The 16,051-nt window shown below is 40.1% G+C and overlaps 1 long non-coding RNA gene across 1 annotated transcript in view; it reads right to left on the bottom strand.

Annotated features, from left to right (window-relative positions):
• The window catches only part of LOC119928466, a 119,176-nt gene extending 105,407 nt beyond the window's left edge, over positions 1-13,769 (bottom strand). The window contains exon 1 of the long non-coding RNA XR_005451089.1: positions 13,623-13,769. This is a non-coding gene — a long non-coding RNA (uncharacterized LOC119928466). The remainder of the gene's footprint in view (positions 1-13,622) is intronic.
• Between the last annotated feature and the right edge of the window lie 2,282 nt (positions 13,770-16,051).

The following is a 16,051-nucleotide window of genomic DNA, read 5'->3' as shown; positions in this document are numbered from 1 at the left end:
AAGTGACAAAGCTAATGGTGTTCCCACCTATATATGCTCATGTAGCTAAAATACTTATGCTGACAGCTGCTTTTTGATACCCCTTATGTGTAAATATCATCTTTGGCTTACTTACAACTTTATCTTCTCTTTATAAAGTCTCTCACTCTTAATAGTGGCATAAATTTCGCAGTGCTTAAGTGTTGTAATGATACAGTGCTTAAGTGCTTAGTACAGTGCTTTGCACACAGTAAGTGCTCAAATATGATTGAATGAAATTGCATGCTTACCGTGCACAAAGCACTGTAATAGGAATGTAAACTTGATTATGGATTCTGCTACCCAGACTGCACCCAACCTCTTTCAGTAAGAGTCTATCCATCTGATAGCTAAACAGTAATATACTTCTACAAGCTGGATAGGCCTCCCTTCAATTGTATGTCCTCAACAACACAGAGCTTGAGAACATATCGTCACCGCAACCTACCGGTTTCTAAAAAGATATGCTAGTCGTTTCTCCTCTTTATCATTTGGGAGCAACAATAATGAAAATAACAATGATAATAACAACGCTATGTGTTAAATTCTGTGTGCCAAGCATTGTAATAAATGCTGGATTGGATACAGGATAACCAGGCTGGATACAGTCCCTGTCTCACAAGGAGCTCCCAGGCCAAAAAGGGATGGGGAAGAGAAACTAAATCTCCATTTTAAGGATGAGGAAACAGGCACAGAGAAATGAAGTGACATGCCCAAGGTCACACAGCAGGTAAGTAGTGGAGGTGAGATTAGAAACCAAGTCCTCCAAATCCTAGTACCCTGCTCTTTCCATTACGACATGCTACTTCAGTCAAATCAACGGCATTAATTGAGTGCATATTACCAAACTAAGTACTTGGGATAATACAACACAGTTCTGTTGGTAGATGTTATACTGCCCTCAAGGAGTTTACAGTCTAATGGAGGAGCTTGAAGTCTAATAAATTCAATATTAACAGTAAGCGCTCAATAAGTACTATTGAATGAATGAATAGTATTCACTGAGCACCTATGGTGTGCAGAGCCCTGCATTAAGCACTTGGGAGAATATACTAAAGCTAGTCTATTTCCACTTCCCATTGCTTAGTACAGTGCTCTGCACATTTAGCACTTAATATTATTACTATCACGTATTTCCTGCCCTGTAGGAATTTGCAATCTAACAATTTGATACTCTCTCTTAGCAGTCACACTGGAGATTGCTTGTACCTCATTCTCCCCTGTCCAGCCGTCAACCCCCGGCCCACGTCCTCCCCCTGGCCTGAAATGCCCTCCCTCCGTACATCTGCCAAGCTAGCTCTCTTCCTCCCTTCAAAGCTCTACTGAGAGCTCACCTCCTCCAGGAAGCCTTCCCAGACTGAGCCCCCTCCTTCCTCTCCTCCTGCCCCTCCCCACAGCACCTGTATATGCATATGGGAACCACTCAACATCTGTGTCCCAGTCCTACAAGCGAAAGTTATGGGAGTAGGAGGGCTAAATCATAGGGTCCCAAGTAGGCTCTGAGACTAAGAACTCAATTAATCTCATTAATCTATTTATTTTACTTGTACATATTTACCATTCTATTTATTTTATTAATGATGTGTATATAGCTATAATTATATTTATTCTGATGGCATCGATACTGTCTACTTGTTTTGCTTTGTTGCTTGTCTCCCCCTTCTAGACTGTGAGCCCGTTGTTGGGTAGGGACCGTCTCTATAGGTTGCCAACTTGTACTTCCCAAGCGCTTAGTACAGTGCTCTGCACACAGTAAGCACTCAGTAAATACAAATGAATGAATGGGAGCCTGAATACTGGTCTATTCCCACCATCCCAGGAAACTTAAATCAGCAGGCTATGTCATCAAAAGTCCTCGTAACTGAGGCAGAGAGAAGTTAAGTGACTTGCCCAAGGTCACACAGCAGACAAATGCTGGAGACAGGTTTAGAACCCATGACCTTCTGGCTTCCAAGGCCTGGAAGTTAGACCTCCTTCCCTTCCCACAGCACCTGTATATATGTTTGTACATATTTATTACTCTATTTATTTATTTCACTTGTACATATCTATTCTATTTATTTCATCTTGTTAATATGTTTGGTTTTCTTCTCTGTCTCCCCCTTCTAGACTGTGAGTCCACTGTTGGGTAGGGACTATCTCTATATGTTGCCAACTTGTACTTTCCAAGCGCTTAGTACAGTGCTCTGCACACAGTAAGCGCTCAATAAATACGATTGATTGATTGATTGGGCACTGTCCACTACGACAGAGTTGGCAGATGGGTTCCCTCCCCATGATTTTGCAGCCTAGAGGAAAATCCAAACTAGCATCAACTACCTAGCTGATAGCAAGACAGGATTACAAACAAAGAAGTCGTGCAGTTTAGTCTACCACTACAAGCACTGTGCTCTTATATCCCTGGTTGGGATACATATTCAAAATAGATGAGAGAAGATCCAAGATGTGCTGAGTGGAGAACTGAAATGATAAGAAGGCAGCAAAGTGCAGTCTCATATGGTGCCTCAGGACGGCTAGTATCCTGAAATCAACTAATGAGACAGAGGCAAAATTGAAACAAGAGCAGGTTCTGCAAGCAGTAAACTTGTCAGCACAATTGGTAGACCATCTTAGTGGGTATGTAGTTTGTCAGAATCTATCAGCCTTTTCCAATCAGAACCATCCAAGTGATATTTAACTGAGCTGTTCTTGTGAAGCAAATTATTCCCAGGTGGCAGAATTTAGGGACATTTTGGTCTCTTTATTGGCAATTAAATATTTCTGGCTAAATCTAAGGTGTCCTGGAGGCAGGATAGCATGTGATCTTAGTGTTTCTTCAGACATCAACAGTCTTGACTGTAAAAATCACTGGGCAGGGAACTAGGCCTCTACTTCTGAAATTTTCAACTTCTTTGTAAAACTGCCATATAGCTGCCAGAATTCAAGTAGATCATGATGAGACTGACTGTTCCTGTGAGGTTCAAGAATGCTGTAGTTGGCTGGATATTGTTCCCTCCACCGCTCTGTATCTGCTCAGTGGCCAAGACCACGTCGTACCCTAGGGCCATAGTGAGATTCTGATTGTCCCAGGGGACAGTGTCATCATCTGTACATCATCATCATCATCAATCGTATTTATTGAGCGCTTACTATGTGCACAGCACTGTACTAAGCACTTGGGAAGTACAAACTGGCAACATATAGAGACAGTCCCTACCCAACAGTGGGCTCACAGTCTAAAAGGGGGAGACAGAGAACAAAACCAAACATACTAACAAAATAAAATAAATAGAATAGATATGTACAAATAAAATAGAGTAAAAAAATATGTACAAACATATATACATATATACAGGTGCTGTGGGGAAGGGAAGGAGGTAAGATGGGGGGATGGAGAGGGGAACGAGGAGGAGAGGAAGGAAGGGGTACCCCCATGTACCCCTCATGTACTCATGTACCCCCATCATTATTCTTTGTCTCCTTTCTGGATGTTCAAAAGTAATCCAGTAAACCCAAGACAGAGCATGTTGAGCCTCCAATTATTTGGATAATTTCTTTGAGTCAATCCATACCTCCGTGTTCATGACACTCCATAAAGACACTGGCCAGGATCATGCCAAGTGTGGAGAACATAGAGATATGCCACAGGAATTGACCTGGTTCACTAAATGTACACCAGAAATTAGCATAATAATTGAAATGTATTCATTAATATGGGATTAAATACACTTTTTAAACTGAAACTATCATCCTTGGAAAGGAATAGAGGGCAACTAGCAGTCTACTGTTATGTAATGAAAGGTGTTCAAATTTCCTCTGCTTCACATAAACCACATTGGTGATACTTTTATTGCTTTACTGCTTTAAATCATATTTTCCTACTGACTACCCACATCTTATTTGTGAGAGGCTATAAGGAAGCATCAGTTGCCTTCCCTCTCCTCTGATGAATTTTATTTTTAGTATGCTTGGTGGAAATCGACTTAACATTTTGTTCCTTGTGAGAAAAAAAGGAGGCGGACACCACTCACGCTGCTCTGAGACACCATTTCAATTCTGCAATCTTACCATGGAAAAAAGGGAATCATTTTCAACATTATGGCTGTTGGACCCGGCTCCCCTTTTTTGCCTCTCACTCGAAGTCACACGATTTTTCCACAAGCGACTCACAAATAAGAAGTGCTTCCACTTTTATGACACAGGAAATATTGCTGAAGCTAATCTCTTTGTTAGAAGGTTGGCCTTTAAATAGGATTTCCTTTCACTGCACAGTCTTTGCCTCTGAAAGTCCCACTCTGAGTCAATGCTAAATGCACTTAGTTTTCAACTTGAGTCGGCTTGCAAACGGTGGAGCCCATGAGTCATAAATTCCATTCTGACCTTGTTTGCCTCCCATTCACACGATGGCAGGGGAGCAGAAGTGTTCAGAAATGTCAGGTTATAAGGAGGAAATAGACACTCTGTGTTGAGACTGTTTGTGAGGAAAAAAGATTGGACCTAGATAAACATAGTTCACATTGTTCAAGAGATGTGAGTGTAGAACAGGGCCAGAGGGAAAAATGAAAAAGTATTTTTTTGGGAAAAGTATATACAGAAGCCTCTTGGAAGTGAATTACATCAACATATCTGGGCATCACCCTGAATCCCACATTCTGCATTTGGCCACGGCTGTTAGCTAAAAGCAGGGCATCAGTTAACAGTATTCTTTCTAGACTGTAAACTCCTCGTGGGCAGGGAGCTTGTCTACCACTTTTTTTTATATTGTACTCTCCCAAGCTCTTAGTAAGTGCTCAATAAATACAATCAATCAGTGGTAATTATTGAGTACCTACTGTGTCCGGGGGAGAATACTAGGCTCTGGGGAGAGAACACTAGAGTTGAGAGATACATTCCCTGCCCACAAGGAGCTCACAATCTAGAGCTCTGCCTAGTCTCTAATTCTTCACTGGGAGCTCAGGAAATAGAGGGAGCTGGTCTAGTGCCTGCAGGCTAGCCCCTTTCCGGGTCCCTCTCCTACCCTGTGTCTAGTATTCTTTCCTCTCAATAGCCTTTGTACTGCAGAATAATATGGAGTATGGAGCCAATCCACACTCAACATCTGTGTCTCAGTCCTACCAGTGAGCGTTATGGGAGTAGGAGGGCTAAATCATAGGGTCCCAGGTAGGCTCTGAGCCAAAGAACTCAAGCCACTGCAGGGCTTTGCCCAATGCAAACCTGAATCCTTAATTATCCTCCACCAGCCTAGGTCACTCGAACTTCTGTCTAAGGATGATCCAAGCCTAGATGTTCCTGCACTTAGGCAGATTTCTTGAACCCAAACCCTTGGCACCAACTTTAGTCCCCAAAAAGAAGTAATCTGCCAAACACCCTCAGCCCAAGGGAGCAGAACCTTATGAGAGTGAGTAGAATCAATCAATCAATCGTATTTATTGAGCACTTACTGTGTGCAGAGCACTGTACTATGCGCTTGGGAAGTACAAGTTGGCAACACATAGAGACAGTCCCTACCCAACAGTTGGCTCACAGTCTAAAAGGGGGAGACAGAGAACAAAACCAAACATACTAACAAAATAAATAGAATAGATATGTACAAGTAAAATAGAGTAATAAATACGTACAAACATATATACATATATACAGGTGCTGTGGGGAAGGGAAGGAGGTAAGATGAGGGGGATGGAGAGGGGGACGAGGGGGAGAAGAAGGAAGGGGCTCAGTCTGGGAAGGCCTCCTGGAGGAGGTGAGCTCTCAGGAGGATCTTGAAGGGAGGAAGAGAGCTAGCTTGGCGGATGGGCAGAGGGAGGGCATTCCAGGCCAGGGAGATGACGTGGGCCGGGGGTCGATGGAGGGACAGGCGAGAACGGGGCATGGTGAGAAGATTAGCGGCAGAGGAGCGGAGGGTGCGGGGTGGGCTGTAGAAGGAGAGAAGGGAGGTGAGGTAGGAGGGGGCAAGGTGATGGACAGCCTTGAAGCCCAGGGTGAGGAGTTTCTGCCTGTTGCGCAGACTGACTGGTAGCCACTGGAGATTTTTGAGGAGGGGAGTAACATGCCCAGAGCATTTCTGGACAAAGACAATCCGGGCAGCAACATGAAGTATGGATTGAAGTGGGGAGAGACATGAGGATGGGAAATCAGAGAGAAGGCTGATACAGTAGTCCACTTAATGACCTATACAGCTTACTGAAATGGTCATTTTCTGTGTATCAATTTATCTCTATACCCATACATCTGTGCCTGGTTACGCAGCTTAGTGGAAAGAGCATGGGCGTGGGAGTCAGAGGATGTGGGTTCTGATCCCGCCTCCATCACTTGTCTGCTGTGGGACCATGGGCAAGCCACATAACTTTTCTGTGACTCAGTTACCTCATCTGTAAAACAGGGATTAAGACTGTGAACCCCTCATGGGACAACCTGATTACCTTGTATCCACTCCAGCGTTTAGAGCACTGCTTGGTACATGGCATGTTCTTAATACAATCATTAGTATTATCACATCTATGCCATTTTTTACATTTTTACATCGTGTACACTTGGGAAGGCTAAACCTGATCTGTAATTTAGGGTCACTGTAAACTGATGAGCCACTGAAAAAATATTTAATAATTTTCATTCCCTGAAAAGTTGCATTCTGGGACCCCTTCTATTCCCCATCAACACCCACTCTCTTGGAGAACTCATTCACTCTCATGGCTTCAACTTCCCCCTCTATATAAATAACTCCCAAATATACATCTCCAGCCCTGATCTCTCTCTCTTTCTCTCTCTCTAGTCTCGTGTTTCTTCCTGACTTCAAGATATCCCCACTTGGATGTCCCGACACCTCAAATTTTACATGTCCAAGAGAGAACTCCTTATCTTCTCACCCAAACCCTGTCCTTCCCATGATGTTCCCATCACTGTAGACAGCATCATCACCCTTGCTGTCTCAGAAGCCCCAATATATCTGTTATTTAATATACATCTCCTCTTCTAGAATGTAAGGCACTGTGGGCAATTGTGTCTACTATCTCTGTTATATTGTTCTCCCCCAAGTACACAGTAGATGCTCTACACACAGCACTATGGTGATTGGGTAGAGCACGGGCCTGGATGTCGGGAGGTTACGGGTTCTAATTCCAGTTCTGTCACTTGTCTGCTGTGTGACCTTGAACATGTCACGTCACTTCTCTAAGCTTCAGTTACCTAATCTGTAAAATGGGGATTGAGACTTTGAGTCCCATGTGGGACAGGGCCTGCATCCAACCCAATTTGCCTGTATCTACCCTAGTGCTTAGTACAGAGCCTAGAACACAGTAAATACTTAACAAATACCACAATTATTAAGTGCTCAAATATGATTGATTGCAAGAATTGTTAAAAGAGGAAGTCAAATTCTCTTGATTCATGATGAAGTTAATATTTTGTTGTAAACAAACACTTAGGAATTTGAGTTCTTATATTTAGATGATATCAATTTGTATAAAAAAGTGTCAATCATGCATTGGTTTTAATATCATACTAATATAAGCTCACCATTAAATACCAAAGACAACTATTTATATTTATAGAATGTAGCTTATTACTATATCTGCAATATAATCAGGAGGCACAGAGGATAAATTGTTCTGGAGAAAATAAAATCTCTTGTTAAGTGTACAGATTATGAATCGTAGTTGAATTTTAGTTGCTAACATTTAATCTTTTTGGAAATTATTATTCTAAAATTTTATTCACTGCAAACATCAACTCTTTACCACCACAAATAAGAGCGCTTTGTTCTCTTATTCAAGAATATTATAAACACATATCACAGAGTAATGCAATAGAAGAAAAAATAAGCATTTCACTAATTGTGCCCAAATAAATCATTCTAAATCATGATTACCACAGGATATAATGCCATATTAGAGCCACAGAGTCACTTTAAATACCTTCTAGCTGATAGCTATTTCTAAGCATGAAATATGTTTGTTTTCAATCATATTGAATTGCATATTCTTCATGTTTGTTTTTCCTCTAATCCGAAAATAGTTTACACAGATAAATGAATATTATACAAAAGGTGGAATGAAGGAGAGAGAGAAAATGAAAGGGAATTAGATACAGATAAAGGGAAAGGAAGGAAGATTATTTCTGATCAAATTTTAATTTAGATGTTGAAGTAGAGCGATATATTAATCCCACTCCAGACAATAGGGACAGCATTGGAAAAGGCCTTTTTAATAAGGGTGATTTAATAGCAGCTAGATTAGGCTAATGAATGCCTGAATCCTGTAAGCAGAAGCTTCAGTGAGGGGAGTTCAGAATCAAGGCCCGGAGGTAGGTTGGCTACAAGGTGTTTGTAAAATACAGATGGTACCTTTGAACTGGGATCCTAAAACATTTAAGAGCAGCTTGTGATCTATGACAAGATCATATTTCTCTGCCCATAAAGTCTACAAAAACTATTCCACACATCTGGATCTTAAGAGACCTAGGGCTCAGGTGGTCATAGAGTTGGAAGATTTTACAGTAAAAGTTGAACAATGAGAATCACAGCTCACTAAAGTGGAGAAAGAATGGTGGTAACCCTGAAAGTGTCAAGGAAGTGATGACATAGCTGAAGAAGAAAAAGTTGAAGAACAAATGAAATATGTATGTTTGAAGAAAAAAAAGAAACTACAATGGTTGAAGTTAACAGATAATACACATTGAAGGTTAAATTTCTTTCCAAGAAAATACATTTTTTTTCTATGAAGAGAACAGAAACAAATTATGAAGTTTAGAAATAGGACAAAAACTACATCAACTGGAGTTGAATTGAGATGGCTTAAGAACTTCAAGTATGGTTTAATGTGAAATCATGCAGAATCTGCTTTCTTTCAGTCTTGCACATGAACAAGATGAATTCCTTCACGCATTCAGTTAATTATATTTAGACTCTCAACTGTATTCTCCAGGCATGTTATGTTATACCTAATGAAAAGGCAGTCGACGCCTAAAATCAAAACGGGGTAATCTTCTTTCAAAGATTGTCCGTTGGAATAAGTTCTATTCCTAACTGCTCACAAAGGAATATTGATGCTTTGTAAAGGGGTCTTCATAAAAATCAGTAAAACAAGAGGAGGATTTATGTCCATCCAAGATTGTAGCATTGAACATCTTGAAAAATAGGTGTGTGATAGTATAAGAGAATCAATTAAAAAGTTAAAAGGGGCTAAGCAAGGCAAGAAAGATGTGCTCCAGTGGGGCTTTACAAAAATCTCAGGCACATCTTGCTTCCAATGGTGGAATCCATCAAGAGTGACTTTTCTGAAGACAAATTTGATTTAATTTTTTGAGAGCAGGGATGATGTCTTTTAGGATATCTCATCCTGGATATCCTGCCATCACTTCCAAATCAACATGGAAGATGAACTTTTCACACACCCCCTTTGTAAAAAAACACCACTCACCATCCTTCCTGTCTCCCAAGCCCACAACATTGGTATTACACTTGATTCTTCATACTCCTTAAGATTTAATTGTAGGCTACATAGGCAGATCAATTCAATCTCCACTTCTCCGAAAGTCTCCTCTTCCCCATCATCTAAATAGCGTGGGCTGGGTCAAGCACGTATCATATCCCACTTTGACTACTGCAGCAGCCTTCTCACTGCCCTCCTTGATTCTGGCCCTTATTTACTTGCTGCCCAGATCTTTCTAAAAACCAAAACTTAAGAATAAGTGCTTTAACCTCATCTCCCCCGTCATCAAGTGCCTCTGACCACATATAGCAGAAATCCATGGAATTTACTGAAACCCAAACTGTGCAGAGCACTGTTCTAAGTGTGCTCTAAGTGTTCCAAGTGCTAAGTACATTAAAGTTGGTAAACAAATTCCATGCCCAAAATGAGATTACAGTCTAGAGTGGGAGGCAAGCATTAATACAAATAGCTCCTCACTATTAGATTCAAGGCTGTGTTTGCCCATCCACCACAAACAAAAACTCCTTACCACTGGCTTTAAAGCAGTCAATCACCTTGCCCCCTTCTACTTCACCTAACTATTCTACGACAAGCCAGCCTGCACACTTAGCTTCTAATGCTAACCTTCACACTGTACCTCAAACTCATGTATCTCACCACCAACCCCTTGCCCACTTCCTGCCTCTGGAAAGAGATGTTTCCCCATCTCAAATCCAACAATTACTCTCCTCCCATTCAAAGCATTATTGAAAGCATATCTCCTCTAAGAGGCCTTCCCTGAATAAACCCTCCTTTCCGCTTCTCCCACTTCCTTCTGTGTCACCCTGACCTGCTCCTTTTTATTCATGAACCCCAGCACTTATGTATATATCTGTAATTTATTTATACTATCTGCCTCCCCCCAGACTATAAGCTCTTTGAGTTTGTTATATTTGACTCTAAGTGCTTAGTACAGTTCTCTGCACACAGTAAGCTCTCAATAAATATGATTGAATGGCACTGAATCTATTCTCTCCAGCAAGTTTATTCTTACTCCTCTCCCACTAAACAGTCCACATGCTTCACTCCTCTAATACTAACCTACTCATTATCCCTCACCCTCACCTCACCATCAACCTCTTCCTCCTTCCTGCCTGGAATGCCATATCTAACAGGCTAGCACTCTCCTAAAGTCATACCTCCTCCTCCAGAAAGCCTCCCTAACCTAAACTCTCACTCTCTCCCTAATTTCCCTCCTTACTGCCTCTCCCATTCACTTAGTCCCGGCCTCCAATCCAAACTCGGGAACTCATTCCCGTCAACCTCAGAGCACTTATGTACATATAATCATACTTTCACATTTCACCAATCTATAATTCAATGTCTGACTTCCCCTCTAGACTGTGAGCTCCTTGAGAGCAGGATTATATCTATGAACTCTATTGAATCATACTCTCTCAAACACTTAGTACAGTGCTCTCTGAACACAGTAAGCAAAAACCATTGAATTCCTTCAATTGTGTTTATTGAGCACTTACTGTGTGCAGAGCACTGCATTAAGTGCTTATTGAATGATTTTACTTCTCTCAATCATCTTTTGTCTTGCACTCTATGCACTCCAAAAAAATCTGTTGAATGATTTTTTCTCCCTGTAAAAGCACTACACCTAATATTAGGGAACAGCTCAACACCTGAAGTTGCATTTTTAAAACCCAATTTCCAGAATGTCAGTTTCCCAGACATCTGAAAATTGACTTGATGAGCAGGTAAAATTTGGGGGTCTTCAGTCTTCAGCCCAATCCCCCACATCTGGGCCTAGTGGCAACAGGATGAAGACAGGAGATAACTCTGAACTGCCAGCTTTCTCAAAAAATAACTGCCCATCATTCAGAAAAGTCAGAGGGCATACATACACCTACATGCAATCTTTAGGAGAAAAGTATCTTTTCACTAACTCAAGTAACTACTTTTAGATATTATTCATTCCAAAAAAAGGTAGTAGCATAAATCATACTGATGTTAACTTGCAACCATGGATGATATATTCAGTGCTGAGAAGCAAGTGGATTCTGGGAAAGTGTTTCAAGTTGAAATTATATCTTCCCAAAAGCAACTTTCCCACAGAGGGGGAAAGAGGAGGAGGAGGAAAATGAGTGGAGATCAGTGTTTATAGGAGCCAATTCATGCGATTGTGACTGAATGGGCTCTGCCTCAAAAATGCCAGTATGGTTTTAAATAAAAATTACTTTAAGAAGCACATATTAAAGCACCAAGGACAAAAACTCAAAACATTTTGGATTGTGTAATATATTTTCAGTGAAGAGGAAACAATATTTTTGAACCTTCAAGTAGGATAAGTGCAGTGAGTAATTAGAGACAGCAGTAGTACACTGCAAAAATGATAAGGGCATTATTTGTGATCTTGGATGTATAAGGTTGCAATGATGTTGAAATGAGCCTTGAGTAACAACAACAAAAAAACTATGAAGAACTATTTAGGTGAATAACAGTTTTATGTGAAAATTGAATATATGGAATCTATCATTGTTATTCCTTTAGAGATAATTAGAAGAATGATGTTATAAAAATGACCTCGTCTGGCACTTTTCTAAGACTCACAGTTAAAAGATAAAACACATAGAACCATATCAGGGAAGAAGTGCTGAATAAATAGGCCAAGTCCTCAAGATTTTATGATGTTTCATTGCAAGAATTTTACAGGGAAAGTGTCACAATTTCCACTTAAATTTCAATATCTCATTCTTCTGAGTTCAGCTTAGTGGATCATAATGTCATCTTATTAAATGATGTCCAATTTTTGAATTAAACAATCAGGTATAATTTCAGCTCATAAAATCATTGATTTTTATTTTTCCTAAGGGCTCCCAAGGTTACCAGCCTGAATTATCTCCATAAAAGTTTCAAGAAAGTTATTGGTGATTTGGAGGTATACTATTCCTAGGTCATTTTCCACCTGCTAAAAGGTAAACAACAGCAGGCCCAATATATCTCAGCCTTCACTTACTGAGTAATCATTTTCTTGCTGAGGGTCTTGTGGTACTAGAAATGCATTTATTCAGCCGTTAGCAGAATACCAGCAGCTGGAAATGAGTTCCCTTGCTGACTATAAGAAAACTATTGGGAGCTCATTTATTTACTATTAAAACATAAGCACTTGGCTGGGCATCTGGCCTTATTTTGCTTGGTTGAGATAGGTTCGAGGAAGGCAGGAGTGATTTTTGAAATATTTAAAATGCAACAGTATGTGGTGATGAATTTCTTCATATCACTTGGTTTCATTAATGACAGAAAAATTGTTTGCCCCATTGAGAATTTCCTAGACTTTGTGTCTTGGATCCATTTGTGCTCAATTCTAGTTTTTTTGGGGGGAAAAAATAGGCATTTTGATTTGAGAAGGCATTACTCTCCCAAAACATTTGTTTTTAAAGTGACAGTTGAGTTCAGGAGGAACACATCAAAAACAAAGATGTGCCATTGCTTGGCTACAACTGTACTTTACACTTAACCACAACGTAAAGTATTTGAGACCATATGTATAGGTTTTCAAATTATGCCACCCTTTGCCAAGAATATGCAGTCCATTTGCAAAGCTATTGAGCAAGACTAACTCTTCCAAGCATTGATCAAATAACTTGTGATTTTTTGGTAAAGTCTAAAAAAATGAAAACCTATTTTCTTAGGAAAAAAACAAAAAAACCAAGATATACCACTTTCACCCAATTAAAAATTCAATACTTTCAGGATCCACGCAGCATTTCAGAAATGGGTAGAACAGTATGAGCTGAATTGCATTTAAAAAATGTTTCTAAGCAATGATCCAAGTCTTTGAAAACGTTCTTGTAATCTGATTCTATAAAATAAGAATTTCTGGGAGTAAAATGGCCTCTCCTCCATGCAGCAGATTAATTGTTTTAGGGACACAGCTATACTACTCTGCTGCCCATTTTCTACAGGAGAACATTTTCACTAGTCTTTATGAGCCAAGCAGGTCAATGGTCATCATGCCTAAGTTCCTTGCCTAGATAGTCAAATGCTACCATAATTCCACACAACATTTGAGAGATCCACAAAATGCTCAGTGAAGTTTGCAATGTCCTTTGTGCCCCAGGATGAGGTAATATAACAAATATTACCAAGGTCACAGGGAAAAATTCATTTATACTCCATAAGCAAGTGCTTAACTGAGAGAATTTCACTTACCTTTCTTCTCAGTAAAGGATCAGGAAACATAATTATATCTGAGTCCATATCACCCTGATCACATTTTTCCACATTCCAAAAATAGGCTAACCAATAACTCAAGGTGAGTTTCATTTCCCCAAAATGTCATGACTATTTAACTACATTTGAGAACCACAGTTAGCCTCAGGTCTATTCTGTTACAGTTTCTCTGTCCCCACACAGACTAAAATGAACTACAGGAAGCTGAAGAAACTGGTCTCCGCCTCTTCAGAGTCCCTATTAAACAGGTGCAAGTGATTGGAAGTAATTCCCAGGTGATACTGATCAATCAATCAATCAATCGTATTTATTGAGCGCTTACTATGTGCAGAGCACTGTACTAAGCGCTTGGGAAGTACAAATTGGCATCACATAGAGACAGTCCCTACCCAACAGTGGGCTCACAGTCTAAAAGCTGTATTACTGATACATGCTGATCTGTATTACTGTCCTCCCTGTCTCCGCTCAACCCAGTTTCAGAAGGCTCAAGAAGAAAATGTAGAAAAGAAAAGGAAAACAGTTGCCTTGACAGCATTATTGCCAAAAAAAGCATCTGCCATCCTTCCCCTAGCTCACCCCCAGTCAGACCAGTGCACGGTTATGGGAGAGAAGCAGTGTGACACAGGCCTGGTCAGAGGCCCTGCGTTCTAATCCTGGCTCTTTTACTGTTGTGGAAGCCTGATTTAGTCACTTAACTTCTCTGTGCCTCAGTTCTCTCAGCTGTAAAATCAGGATTCAATACCTGTTCTCCTTCCTTCTTAGACTGTGGGCCCCATGTGGGACTGGAGCTGTGTCTGACTTGATTGTCTTGAATTCATTCAATCGTATTTATTGAGCACTTACTGTGTGCAGAGCACTGTACTAAGCGCTTGAATCTACCCCAGTGTTGAGAACAGCACTTGATGAACAGAAAACACTTAACAAGCACCATATAACACCTCCACTTTTGTACTAATAAAGTTAATGAAAATATTTTAAGACTGCCCAAATTCCTATTTCTGAATAGTTAAGAGGTTATTACATCATCACCATAATCAACAGAAAATTCAGGCGGAAAAATGTGTTTCTGTTGAAGAAATTCAGATGCTCCTGACCTAGATTGATTTAAAAACCTTATGTTGGGGTAGAATAAGGATCATTTGTTTATACCCTGGGTGATTGTTTTTGGTTCTCGACTTGAATACACAATTAGTGTGCTTAGTAGGTCAGAAAATGTGTACCAATATTAACCGCATAATTCATCCTGTAGGATGTAATTCCACTGCTTGGCCTTCTGGCATTGAGGATTCTGTGCTACTTCCCCAGATTTTTAATGTGGATTTTCACTACAGTGCTGTCATATAGCAAGTCAGTGGCAATTCTGGAAAAAAATACGATCAATCAAGCAGTCAAGTAAGCAAGTAAGCAGTGGCATTTACTGAGGACTTAACTGGTGGCAGACTCTCTACTGAGCATTTGGGAGAGTTTATTCACTCATTCAACTGTACTTATTGAGGGCTTACTGTGTGCAAAGCACTATTCTAAGAGCTTGGGAGAGTACATGATAACAACAGACACATTCCTGCCCACTCTGAGCTTACAGTCTGGAGGGGGAGACAGACATTATATAAATAATATAATATATAAATATAATATATAAATATATAATTATATAAATAAATAATTATAGATATATACAGATATATAGCAGCATGGCCTAGTGGCAAGAGCCCGGGCTTGGGAGTCAGAGGTCATGCGTTCTAATCCTGATCCTTCACTTGTCTGCTGTGTGACCTTGGGCAAGTCACTTAACTTCTCTGTGCCTCAGTTCCCTCATCTATAAGGTGGGGATTGAGACTATGAGCCCCACGTGGTATAACCTAATTACCTTGTATCTACTCCAGTGCTTAAAACAGTGCATAACAGATAGTAAGCACTTATCAATACCATAATCATAATGTTGAGGAATTTTTGTTTGATGTGGAGGTGTATGAGCAACCAGAGTATAATATAACAGTGTCAACAGACCCTTTCCCTGTCCCCCAGGAACTTAAGATAACCTTCCTCTTAGATTGGGAGCCCTGCATGGGACAGGGACTGTTTATGGTCTTACTATCTGTGCTTATCGCAGTACTTAGTGCCTAATGAGCAAGAAATAAATATATCAAGGCTATTGTTAATCAATTAATCATATTCATTGAGCACTTACTATGTGCAGAGCACTGAACTAAGCACTTGGGAGAATTCAACATAATAATAATTATCATTAATAATAATAATGTTAGTTGTAGTACACAATTAAAGAACAAATAGAAATATTCCTGTATCATATGTTTAAGTCAATTTAATAGCAAGGCTTTGAGAGCAGGGCTAGTGGAATTTACTTCTACTGATACTTTCAAGAAGGTGACTTCTTGCAGTATGGCCCA

Source organism: Tachyglossus aculeatus, chromosome 1, assembly GCF_015852505.1.
Source record: "Tachyglossus aculeatus isolate mTacAcu1 chromosome 1, mTacAcu1.pri, whole genome shotgun sequence".
Classification (NCBI taxonomy): domain Eukaryota; kingdom Metazoa; phylum Chordata; class Mammalia; order Monotremata; family Tachyglossidae; genus Tachyglossus; species Tachyglossus aculeatus.
This window is presented reverse-complemented; position numbering and strand designations above follow the sequence as displayed.